Here is a 12163-nt window from a genome sequence, read left to right on the forward strand (position 1 = left end):
CAACACAGCAAGACCCGAAACAGACCAACATGGTGCAACTCCCTCATTTCCAAGTTCAAATGTACACAAAATATTTATCCGAAGCGCAGGAGAGCCCAGAGAGGCAAGCTGTGCGAGTAATTAGTTATCTTGAGCTCTTTCACACCTGAAACAGAAGGTTGGAGGGTTTTTGTTTTGCTATTTTATTTTCCTAATCGCACCTTAGTGAAGCAGCAGCAGTGACCGAGAAGCTTTGGGAATTGACATTGCCAGTAGAAAACACTTCTGAAACACGCGGGAATGTACCTGAGCCTGGGACTGGGACCCCACTCCAGAGGCTCACATGCTGGGGAACCCACTCAGATCCCCTGGGCTCTGGGCTTCTTCCCTGGCTGGAGAGCTTCACTTGCTTGTCAGGCAGCACGTACTTCTGCGCACACTGTTTGTGAGAAATACTCCATTTCAAATACACACACTTTTTTTTTTTTTTTACTGTAAACATGTTTTGATGAAAGTCTCAGTGAAATATTTTGAAGTTTCTGAAATGGAGTGCTTTAGTGTATACTCTATGAATTTCCTTGGAGTAATTTCTGTCTGAGGGATTTAAATTTGCTTTTACATCCCAAAAGCAGAATGGGGAAAAAAAAACTTGAAACCACTAAGATTCCCTGCAGAGAGAACAGGCATTTCCCAGCTACATCTGTTGAGGGAAGAACAGCTACAGAGCCTGAGGTCTGTGAGACAGCAGCAAGATAAATAGCTTCATGCCCTGCCAGCCCGTGCTTAGACCTCTCCCCCCACACAAACATCCACGCTGCATGCCAAGCACTTTCTCCTGGGACAACAACCCCTCAGCACCCATCTCCGAGCACAGCAAAGCCCCTGACCCCAGCATCTCACAGCACTGCCCGGGGAACACAGCAGGACACCAAGGGCTGAAAGCTGCAGCAGGGTCTGAGTCCTGCCAGGGCCAGCTCTGCACACACACCCACCTCAGTCCTCATCCCTGCTTCACTCCTAGCAGCAGGGATTTATTCATGAAATTCCCTAGGGAATAAATTCTTGCAAACATCTCAAAACTACAGACAGAGGTAAGGAAAAGACCACAAACAAGTCAGATGTTATACATATATATTCATTCATACACACACACACGTATATATTATATTATATATATAGCAAGTGGAAGTGCAGAAGAACAGAGGAGACAATTTCAGTGCAGAGTGTGTGCTGTTCATGATGTGTGGAAAGCATTCGTTCTCTTTCCAGGGAATTATTAAAGGGTTAGCATCAGGGAACAAGTAACTTTTAAATGAAGGAATTCCTTTTGCTTTGCCCTTGCAAACAAATCATTGGTTAACAGGAGCATCAGTGTGGAGATGCTGGACTGCTCCTCTCTAAGCCTTCTGGGAAACTCCTTTGAACACTTACAACATCAGAGCATAGGACCTGATTTGTTAGACAAGCCTGACTTTATTATTTTTTTAAAAGGGGGATATTATCTTCTGCCTCCAAAGGAAAGGGGAAGAGGAAAAAGCCACTGATACAGAAGGGGGTAGAGATACAGAACCTCATTATTAAACAAAATAAATAAAATATACTAGCAGAAAAAGTGTCTTGGCTTTATTACTATATTCTGTCCTCTAAATATTTCATTTCCAACTAATGCACAAGCCAAATGGAAAAAAATCAAGCAAAACTGCACTACTTAGAATATACTTAATTATTGATTCAGCCAAGAGGGAAAAAAGGAAAGAAAATAGAGGGGAAGGAAAGGCAAGGAGCTGTTGGCAAGTTCTCTGTCCTAGAGCTGCTGCTTCAAACCCGAGCAGCTCTCTGGGGAGAGCAGAGCATCCCAGCTGCCCACAGCCCATGCACTCCCTCAGGTGCCAGGGCTGGGGAGCCCCATTCCTTTAACCAGAGCCAAATGTTGTCCCTTTTCCTCCATTTCACTGGCAGAGCCCAACACAAAGCAGAGCATGCCACGTGCTCGCTGTCACCCACACTGATTTTTCTCATTTTCTGTTTGCTTCCCTTCCTCAGAAGTGCAGGCCCAGGCACTGCCAGCCCCAGAGAAGTTTTGCAGGGCAGAGAGAAGCAGAAGGGCTGCGGATGCTCTGGCTGGGTGCTCTGCCTGCACTCATTTATTCACCAGTCCAGAATTTTGCTTCCTCTTAAAACCATTTGCACAAGACATTCCCAGAACATCCTTCCCTCAGAAACACTGCCTCAGCGGTTAAAAGCTGAAAACACACTGGAGCAAAGAGCTTCAACTCCTGCTAGCAACTGCCAGCATCCCTCCCTGGGGACGTTCTGCCTTAGACAACCCTCGCTGGCTTCCCAGCTCGCTGACACACAGCAGCAGACACGGTACAAGATATGAGATTAGAAGTGACTCACCCGAGCTGTCCCCAACCTTGTCAGCATCCTCATCTTCCTCCCTGGGCATGGCAGCACCAAACCAACCCAGCCCCAACCAAGCCAAGCAGAGGCAGCCCTTTGTAGGGTCTATTTATACCGAAGTGCCAGCAGCTGGAAACAGGCGCTTTCCACCACGATAAAGGGGCAAACCGAGCACACCTGTGCTGGGGGTACCAGCATGAAAACAGCTTTGGACAGCAGAGGAAGGGAACAGAGAATAGGAAATCAATGGCAAGTTGAGGCCAGAGAGAGCAATTAGGCCTGGGAGCCCCGCCGCTCACTGAGACAGGAGCGAGTTTTTAAGCGTGTGTGAACCAGATTTGTGTGCTTACACAGGGCTAAAAATCTGCCAGACAAGGCAGTTTAACAGCGTTGCCACTTATAGGGAGAAAAACCTAAGCTTCAGTGCATCTGGAAACAGGCTCAAGGGACTCGATTTTCTTTCCCTGCTGGGTTAAGCCCAAAGCAGCAGTTCTGAAGTTGTGGGAATTGCACGGGAAGAAACAGAGGGGAAAGGATGACTGCAGCTGGCAACGAGCACAGAGAGGAATGAGCTGTCAGGGCTCAAAGGTGTTCAGCAAGTAAAATAAAGTAAAATAAAAAAAATAGGCAGAAATACCAGGTCTGACATTAACTTTCATGCTTGCTCTCCCTTCCAGCAGGTATTTGCTGAAGGAAGAAAACATTTTGGTCATTGTTTTTTTTTGTGGAAATCCTGCAGTCCATGTTTTAGAACAAAAGGCAAATGGAAACACTGACAAAACCCATTTCTAATTCACAACAAAACGTTCCCCTGAATATATCAGCTCGGAGTCTGATTTCTCACAAGCTTGTCGCTGCCATCACCTGCATCTGCCCTCCATCTCCTAGCCTGGAGAACCATCCACCTTTCCATATTCAAATCCTTCCTAATAAGCTAATTTCTCCCACGAGACACGGTTTATTATAGAGGCAGCAGGCTGTTAACCCTGCCTCTGCACAACTCTCCGTCACCCTTCCCAGTGCCTCCCTGGCGCCGTGCCTGGGGTGTATCCAGCCCCAGGGTGCCGGGACAGGAGCAGCTCAGGGCTCTGAGCATCCCATGGGTCCCACGCACCCCCAGTGCTGTGGATAACATGAGTGTGCCCACGTGTGTGTGCCCACAGGGTTGGTGGGGCTGGCAGCGAGTGTCCAGCTGTGCACCCAACCCCTCCTGCAGGCACATTATTTATTTATTAGTTATTTACCTGCTCGGGGGCAATTATTGCTGGCACAAGCATGAGCTGGGGCCGCCTGCACAGGTGGTGGCTCTGGGGCGCAGTGGCACTGCTCCTGAGCTAAAATGCAATTTTGTGGGGTATACAAGGGGACAGGGTGACAAGGGATGTGCCAGACGGGACGCTCATTTCCCAGTCACACCAAACTGGGAGCTGTGGTCTGAGTCTCCCACACAGGTGATTAAAAGCCCCTCTTTCAACCACCTTCAGCTTTCATCCCCCTAATGTCTATATATCTAGGTGTCTAGATGTTTCAATCTATACTTCCCTCTCTCATTCCTATATGTGCTGACCTGTCTTGATGCCCACTGACGAACACAAAGCAGACCTGCCTGCGAGTCTATAAGGAGGATAACAAAAGCTGGTGCAGGAGGCTTGCATTTCAATGTTTTTGTGGGAGAAAGGCAGCGGGAGAGGCAGCCCTGTGTTTTCCAGCTACCCAGATCTAAATATTTATAAGTGACTTTTGAGAATGCCTGACCTTCTCGAACCCCTTCTGATGAGCTGCCACCAGGCTCAGCGCGGGAGCAGGGGGGCACCGTGGAAATTACCGGCACGGCCCCGCGGGGCTGGGGAGCAGCTGGGACGTGAGCCGGGGAGCGGCCCCCGCGACGGGCATGCTGAACGGGGAGCAGCACGCCTGCAACGCCAACTGCAGATTCAATTAGAAATTTCACTGAAATTTCAAATTATGGCCTTTTTTTTTAAGTGACAGAATTATGCTGTGTTAGAGAGAAAGTGACAGGTAATTTGGGACACTAAGGATTTCTTGGACTCGGTAGTTAATAGGGAGTTTAGCACCAATTCCTCTGTAATTTGCACTTCTGAGAAACCACGTTATTATAAAGTCAGAAATCCCGAGCACTTTCAACTCCGGATCTGCCAGACTGAGGATGACCAGGAATTGAGACGGCCTGCGCCCACAGGTCACCCATTTCAATATCTGAGGCTGGGTGGCTTCCAAATGCGGCCGCTCCAATTGAGGAGCTGAAAATTGGAGGTGACATTCAGAAGTCTCTGAAAATTATAACCCTGACTTCCTCCTTGAAAAGCTTATCTGAATCCTAGCTTATCCTTTGATGAGGTTACTGAAAAAGCATTCTGTTCCTAGTACTTGAAAGATAACAGGCAATATACGACACACTTCTCCCTGGGGGGAAAACACTATCGAACACGCCGAGCATGGGACGCTAATTAAATGGTCTGAATTATGCTGGACATTAAGGTCCTGGGGTGGCTTGGGTTAACCCCTTCCTGTCCTCACACTCACAGGGCTCTTGTTCAGGCAGAGGACTCCTGTGAGGAGCCGTGGATGAGCAGCCTCAAGGAGCCCCCAAGACTTTCATTAGCTAAATAAATTGCCTACAGAGACCAAATCTACTTTACTTCTGGAGAGACACTAAGCGGAGACCCTGGCTAATCCTGTCCATTGGTAAAGATGTGGCAGTGTTTAAATTTTTTGCTTAAATTTAAGCAAATGCTTGGGTTTCTTGGATTCTAACGGATGTTAAGCCCATAGCTATGACCAAACATCTTCATGAGCTTCAGGAAGGAAAGAAAAGTGAGTGGAGAAAGAAATACTGTCATATCAGAGAAAAATGGCAAATTCAGTAATGCTTAATGGGCTGGCAAAAAGGCTATGAAAATTGACCCAACTCTATTTGTGAGGGAAAATAATGTGCCTACTTTAAAAACTAGAGAAGCAATCACAACTCAGAGGGGGGCAGGGAGAAGGAAAGAAAATGCACTAAAATACAAGATACTATGGCAAAATCGGTACTAATTGCCAGGAGCCAAAGTCCTTCCCTTGCAGCAGCAGCCATAGGTGGAAACAGCTCTCGTGAAGGCGAATGTCTCATGAGGGCTGTGCCCTCCTGATATGCTTCCCTCGAAGGGCACCCTGCTGCCACGGGCTCATCCCCAAATAAGAGCAAACTGGCACAGCATGGATCTGGGCACCAATTTGGGGAGGGATAGGAAAAACCTATTCCTGCAATGTAGCATTTTAATAATGGTAAATTATGCTCTACACAAAGCCTCCTCCTAAACATCTAACATGCTTCCAAGATGCAGAGTATCATTGCTTCCTCACCTGCAGAGCCGTACAAAATGTGCCTTGTGTCACCCGTCCTCCTCAGGCAAAGGCTGCAAATCTTTGGCCTTGTGGCAGCCGGAATTACAGCATGATTTGGCATTACTTTCAACTTTAAATAACTTATGACAATTCAATACCCAATGTAAGATGGAAACAAGGTTTGAAATGTATAAATTATTGGTTACTAAATGAAAAGCAACTTGAGATAGAGGTTTTCATGACAAGCTGCTGAATGGGTCAGTCTCTGTGCAAACATCTGGTATGATTAGTAGACAAGTGCAATCCCGGAGCGCAGAGGGCTTGTTTCCAAATAAAGGAAACTTTGCCTCCAAAGCTCTCGACAGTGCTTGGGCTTTGTGTGTGAGAGTGGTCATTTCATGGGCATTTCAGAACAGACAAAATTGAAAGGTTCCAAACCACAAAGGAGAGCACAAAGAGAAAATTGCACAAAATTAGAAACTTTTAAGGCAGAGTTTGAATTTGTACCAATCAAACTGTGCTGGGGGAAGTCCTCTGAGAATGCAGAAAATGGCTCTGGCAGGATTATGAAATCAGCCCCAGGGATGCTGGCATCTCGCATCAGGAAGGGTTTGGATCGGGCTCCAGCGTGGGCTGCAGACCACGCTGCTGCCTGCAGATGGTCGCAAAGGCACAGTCCACATCCCATCAAATGCCTCATTTAAAAATATTGAAACACCATGAGCAGTTGTTTCCCTGCTTTTTTCACCACCAGAAGCCACTTTTGTGTGTCCCTGGCAGGAGAACCAAAGCCCCCCCTGCAGCCATCCCACGGGCAGCCCTCCCCACCCCAGGGCCAGCTCACCTGGACGTGCCAGCGCTGCTTCTCTTCTGATGGCTTTGTGGCTGAAAAAGCAGACAAAGGGAACAAAAATATTTTAATGGCGTAATTCATTTTAAAATTAGCTCTCTCTTAATGCTGCCCCACCCTCCAAAATGTCGATAATTGTTTTCTGGTTCCCTGCCACATTCCCAGCCAGTGCCTTCAGCACTTCAGGCACCGCTGTGTAAGATTAGCCGGGAAGTGTTCTGAGTGCCTTACATCAAAGGGATTGAAAAACTATAAATTTAACAGAATGTATTATACAGGTGGGGGAAAAATTGAAGTTCTGTTAAAAAAGCAGAGCTCATTTCACTCTGTTCTGGGGCAGGGCTCAAGGCAGTTAATGTGTCTCTGGGGAAAGGCTCCAGACCGCTACTGCTCAAACAGCCTCGAGCCTGGAAAATGGGGGAAGAGCAACAGGTGGGAGAAGTCCCCAGGTCCACTGAAAATGGGGAAAAGCACACAGTTTCAGCAGGTGGTGGGAAGCCTTAGGTGGCCAGCATGTGTCAAGTCGGAGGTGAGGCTTTTGGTGCAGCTCATGGAAGCTCAGATCTCTGCACCTCCACCAGCAGGCTCCTGAATTTGGCTCCGGAGACGTCCTGTGCAGGCAAGGGAGCCCCGAAGGCAGGGGCAGGGCAGCATGGGGGCAGATTTTTGTGCCCTTCTGTGTCCAGAGGCTCCGTGTGGAGCACTGGGGTCACTGATCCCCTGTGTGCGAGGGGCAGTGCAGGAGGGCATGAGTGGGGGCAGCATCGGGTGGGCACCCGAGGGGGTCTCCCCTCACAACGCCTCCTGCAGCCACCTGCAAAGTGCAGACGGAGGGGAGAAGATGAAAACGGAGGAGGAAAAGATGAAGCCAGGAGGATCAAAGGTTAGGAAAATGTTTTGCGAATTGCCCGTGACAAGCTGCCACCCTTAATCAACCTCTCCCCGCTCACCCCAGCCCCCGGCCGCACGCTGCCGGCGCTGCCTGCTGCGCCACGCGGGCTCGCAACGGCGCGGCCGCTGCCGGCGTTTGTGCTGGCTGTGGTGGCCGAAACAACAAAGGCGAGCAGCACTTGGGGGAAATTCTTCAAAGGGCCCTCGCCTCAAAAACGCTGAACATTATTTCCATGGGCCCTTAAACAGAATAATTCATTAGTCAGCTAAGAACAATCAATATCGCGCTCCAACAATTTATACACTGACTCTGTTTACCCAGTAGACCCTCTTTGATAATATTATTTATGATTCTAAATAACTCCATCGGTGTTCAATAGAGCTGGGAGGCACCTAGGGGACCGGGGCACAATCAAATTATGAAGACATATGGTTTACTCAGCGCTGGAAATGTTCAACTGCATTTCATTGCTGTTAGTCCTGCTGCAGCACCTTCCCCAATCACTTATACAACCTTCTTAATATCGTTTGCTGTAAGGGAACACTTCTTCAGGGAGAGGGCTCTTACGCAGCTGACTGAGGGATGTGGCTGTAAAGGGAATTTTATTGTGGCTATTTCTGCATTCTCGGCGCTGAAGGACACGCCAGGCGGCTCGATGCGTCCCAGGCCACGGCGGCAATTAAACCTCTGCCTTGCTGGGGCTTCGTGGGGGCGACGGGGGGGTTGCAGGCACCCGGCCCCATCTGATGGGCACACAGCATCGTGCTCCACAGCTTCTGGCTGTATTTATGCTCAATGAGTATACTATGCACATTTTAATAAAGTGCTTCTGATATACCCACAAACTGGCCAAATGCTGAGTCATTATTATCGACAGAACGTTGCATAAGTACTCTGCCAAGCGTCCTCTGGGCTTTGAGGGTGTATAAAGCTAACACTGGTGCTATATTGCTCTATAAACTCTAGTCCTCCCCGCAGAGAAGCAATAATTAATCAGACGATGCATGATATGTAACAAATTAAAAAGATAAAACTTCCCAACAAAAATTATGGGACTAGAGAGACGCGGGCTATGCGTTGCAGCGAGCTGTCCCTGGCATCCCATTTCCCTCCCTCTGTTGGCACATAACTTACAAGGGCCGAATCCTGCAAGCACTACAAAGCACCAAACCCTGCCGCTCTCAGGCTCTGCCGCAGCAAAACACTGAAGCACCTTTATCCGAGGCACCGAGCCGCCTGGCCGATGTCAGCACATCCTCGGGGCTGCAGGATTAGGCTGCAGGGCAGCAGGCGAGTGCAGGCACGGCTGCTCGTGCTGGGGAAGGCAGCAGCGCTCGCTGTAAGGGGGCAGATGAAAGTCGGCGCCTTCTGCTTTTGAACACATCCTGAGAACTCTTCTCAGCAGCGATCATGCTTGTTCGCAGCTAACAAATAGCCAAGGCTATAAAATAAAGCGAGAACAGTTACCACTGTGGAAATATAATCTCCGAGAAAATCCCACTAGAGTAATAATTAAAACTGATACTGAAGACTCTGACAACCCTGGATTTATTTTGGGTTTTAAGCTATTTCTGCTATGCAATTTCCTTTTGAAAAATCAGCATCTCCTTTCCATAGCAGATTCAGATATTTCAGTATCTGTTCCCCACCCCCAGCCCCCGAAGTGCAATGGAAAACTAAACAGGGACATTTACTCTCGAATGGAAAGACGAGACATTTTTCACTTGGAAATGTCAGTTGTTTTTTTTTTTTCACTTCCATTTTCACATGCAAATTTGCACTTTTGTTGAGACCCTGTTTTATACTGGGAAAACATTTAGGTGGAAAATTTCCAGCCAGCCCCTGTAATTACCCAGGATGTATGGCATGCAGCAGCCTTCTCCCTACTGCTCCTAAAACGGTAACAACGGGAACATCTCTTTGTATTTGCCAGCTGAGGATGATTAAGAAAGAAGCCAGTAGGGGGCCAATATATTTTTTTTTCCTTTTTAAAACATTTGGAAATAACCTATCATCATGCATTCGGGCACACAGCTTGGCTCTTTCTCTGCTCCTTCCCATCACAGCTCCTCTCTCCCCTCCCGAGCTTCCCAAATGGACTGATGTATGCAGCACTGGGAGCCGCTTTAATACCCAGTCTGCAGAGCAGACACGTCGCTAACAGCCATTGATTGCACCGGCGGTCGGCAGGAGAGCAGGGTCTAGCTGTAAAGTCCTCTCTGGGTGACCAGCCGGGTAAGATCCCTGGGTAGCAGTGCTCCTGCTGACCAAACAGTGGTCCAGCCTCGGGCTCGTGCCTCATCCTCCATCCCCGTGTTGTGCACCCATCACCCCGCCAGCACTGCTGGGTGGTGCTGCTGGCAGCCCCAGGCCCTCTGCTTGCTGAGCTCCCTGCTGAACAAACTCGCAGGCAAAACGTGTCAGGGGTCATCACTGATTGCAAACAAACAGATAAATAAATAATGAAACAAGACAGGCTGTGGGAGCATGTTCCGACTCTCTCTTCCTTCATGCTGCTATCTTTTGCCTTCCCTTTTGCACTCCTTGCTCTCTCCAGACTTCCCCAAGTATCCAAGAGCCTCACTCTCAGGGGAATTGCCTTCCCAAGAGCTGTCTGTGCAGCTCCTTCCCTCCTTCCCCAGCCCCGGGGCACCTGGCAGTGTTTGGGACAGCTGTTGGCATAGGCTTGGTGCAGCAGTGTAGCTGTGTCACCCCTCCAGTACCTCCTGCACAGAATCACTTCTCTTTCTGCTTATTGCTCCTTAGCCAGCCCCTCCTGATGGGCTCGCTCACAGCTGCTGATGGGGACCAGGTCCTGCTCCCGTCCTCCCGAAGGTGTGCCTTAACAGCACGCCGGGTAATATACTTCTTATTCCTCCTGCTTAATACCCCGAACTCTTTAAATGGTGCTGAGTCTAACTGAGTGGTGGATAAACATTAGTTTCACAGCTCACAAAGCAGAACTGCCGGCTACTGCCAGTCTAGACGTAATGAGTTCCTCCCGGGGCCCCTGGGAGCGTTTAGAGTGGGCTCTTCTTTACCCAAGCTGCCAGTCAAGCTGGTACCAGGGGGGAAGAAGCGCCGTTAATCTCTTTCCCACCATCCCATCCATAGCTGAAATCCCTTCGAGCATGTAACAGTTTTATTTTAATGTGCCATCCTGGCGGCGTGCGGGCAGGAGCGGCGTGGGCAGGGCGCACACAGCCCGCACGCAGGCTCCTGTGCCTGCCGCTGCCATCCCGGCTGCAGGCTGGGCTTCGGGGCTGCCATCAGCCGGCAGGACGGAGCAAACAGCAAGGGAAAAGTCTCCCGTGTTCTACTTTTCATCCAGGCTGCTGTTGTCACCTCCACAGATATTCCTTAATTAACAGCAGATTGCTGTTCTGTGGAGGGAGACTAATTTAGCGCCCGGGTGAGAAGCAAAGAAAGTTTCTTTGGCAGCCGGTCACCAGTGGCCAGAGACATCTCCCACTGCTCTGTGCTTTCGCTGGGACTCTAAATCATTTGTCAGGAGCTTTTCCCAAGTGGTCGGAGCGAACCAGCTAATGAAGATGATGTCAGGAGGACTTTGAGGTCCCAGCGGCCCAGCCAGCTGCTGCCCAGTCCCTCGTGTCCCCCGCTGGAAGGTGACACACTGCTCGGTCCCACCTCTGCTCTCCTGCTCCCACCACAACAACAACCTCAAGACAGGCAACGTCATCGGTTGTCAGCACTTAATGCCAAGGGGACATTTGTAGGAGGAAAAAGATTTGCTGCTCCCCCTCCCCTGGGGCTGGGATGCTGTTTTTAGGTGAGGTGACCTGGGGTGGATCCTGGGCTCCACATTGGGAAGGTCCCCACCAGCAGCACCATCTCACGCGATGCCAGCACACCTCTGGAGCTATTGACAGCTGCTTGTTTCTGCAATTGTGCAGCCATGGGGCTGGATGGACCCAGTCCCCACTGCCCCCATTTGGGAGCATCCCCAGGCTGGGATGCACTTGTGTGCTCCTGCTGCACACACGCACGAGCTCACACCTGCTACCACACACATGGTGACAGCACACGCAGGTGCCTACACCCCGCAGGAGATGCACTGGCTCCCGGCTGAGAGGTGAAAGGAGTCACATGTAGGATTTATCTACTGCTTCTCTGCAGGCCTCTTCCCAGAACAAGTTGGACATACGAGATGGAGAATGAGAAAGAGTCACTGCTAGGCCCTTTCCAAAAGCCTGATGGACTGCCTGCCAAGCACTAAATATATCCAAGCTCCGTATGTCAGCCCAGGGCTGCTGCTCCCGCATCCCCCACGTCAGCAGAGCAGCAAAAGCAAAAGCGAGCTCTAATCCGCAGAGATGGGCAGGGTGCCAGAGTGGACTTTTCCATCCCTAATCTCCAAGACGATGGACACCTGTGCCTCTCCTCTCTGCCTGGCCGTATTTAGCAGCTGTAATTATATCCTTTCAATCTCTGTATAAATAACTGGAATTCCGGGTAAAGTGTTGGTTTGCTTGATTTACATCCCCAGTAAGTCAATAAGGTTGCAACAAGGATAAATCAAGGCAGAACTGCATACTCAGAAGATCTGAGAGGAAGAAAGAGAAACTTCTGCTCCCCTCTCTCTCCCATTACTCATGCTTGTTTATAAAGTGGCTAGGATAGTTTTGGCATTAAATAAACATTATGTGATTGCTAGAATATTTCATCATTGC

Source organism: Netta rufina, assembly GCF_964035555.1.
Source record: "Netta rufina genome assembly, chromosome: 25".
NCBI classification, from domain to species: Eukaryota; Metazoa; Chordata; class Aves; order Anseriformes; family Anatidae; genus Netta; species Netta rufina.